Below are 483 nucleotides of genomic sequence, written 5' to 3'. Positions count from 1 at the left end.
CTCCCACACCTCCCACACCTGCTGGCCAGCGGCGCAGGACGCGTCTCCGAGCTGCTGTCTCGGCCTCAGTTTACCGTCTGCAGAGCGAGAGCGGGGAGCGCCTCCCGTTCGGCCGGGGTGCCCAGAGAGGAGGAAGCCGGGAGCGGGAGGAGGACGCTGTCGCCCGGATTCTCCCTTCGGGGATTTTTGTGTTTTCAAGGAGGGCTTTTCTTTCCGTTTCCTTTTTTTCTTTTTCTTTTCTTTTCTTTTTTTTTGGTGAGGAAAGGGGTCATAGAATTTGACCAGAGATGGTGGTTGCCGAGGCCGAGCTGGTCGGAGCGCGCAGCCCCACGGCTCAGCTGTGGGCAGAGGTGCCCACCAGGCTCTGCTGGGCATCTGTCGGCGCCCAGTGACCAGGCTGTGACCGTGGTGAGCAGAGCCATGGGCTGTGCCTGTGAGAGCCCACAGGGCCCTGAGCCACACCCCCCCCCCCCGCCCCGCGGG

General features: G+C 63.4%; 1 protein-coding gene across 3 annotated transcripts in view; it reads left to right on the top strand.

Annotated features, from left to right (window-relative positions):
- Positions 1-483, top strand: part of LOC107184734 — a 23,695-nt gene that overhangs the window by 17,203 nt on the left and 6,009 nt on the right. The window contains exon 1 of one of the 3 annotated variants that reach the window (XR_001515631.1): positions 16-408. The exons of the other annotated variants lie outside the window; for them this stretch is intronic. The gene's annotated coding sequence lies outside the window, so the exon portion shown is untranslated. Of the gene's footprint in view, positions 1-15; positions 409-483 lie in introns of those variants that run through there. 3 annotated transcript variants of the gene reach the window in all.

The sequence above is a fragment of the Myotis davidii genome, unplaced genomic scaffold (assembly GCF_000327345.1).
Source record: "Myotis davidii unplaced genomic scaffold, ASM32734v1 scaffold67, whole genome shotgun sequence".
Classification (NCBI taxonomy): domain Eukaryota; kingdom Metazoa; phylum Chordata; class Mammalia; order Chiroptera; family Vespertilionidae; genus Myotis; species Myotis davidii.
The sequence above is the reverse complement of the archived record's forward strand: the minus strand, read 5'-3'. Positions and strand labels throughout refer to the sequence as shown.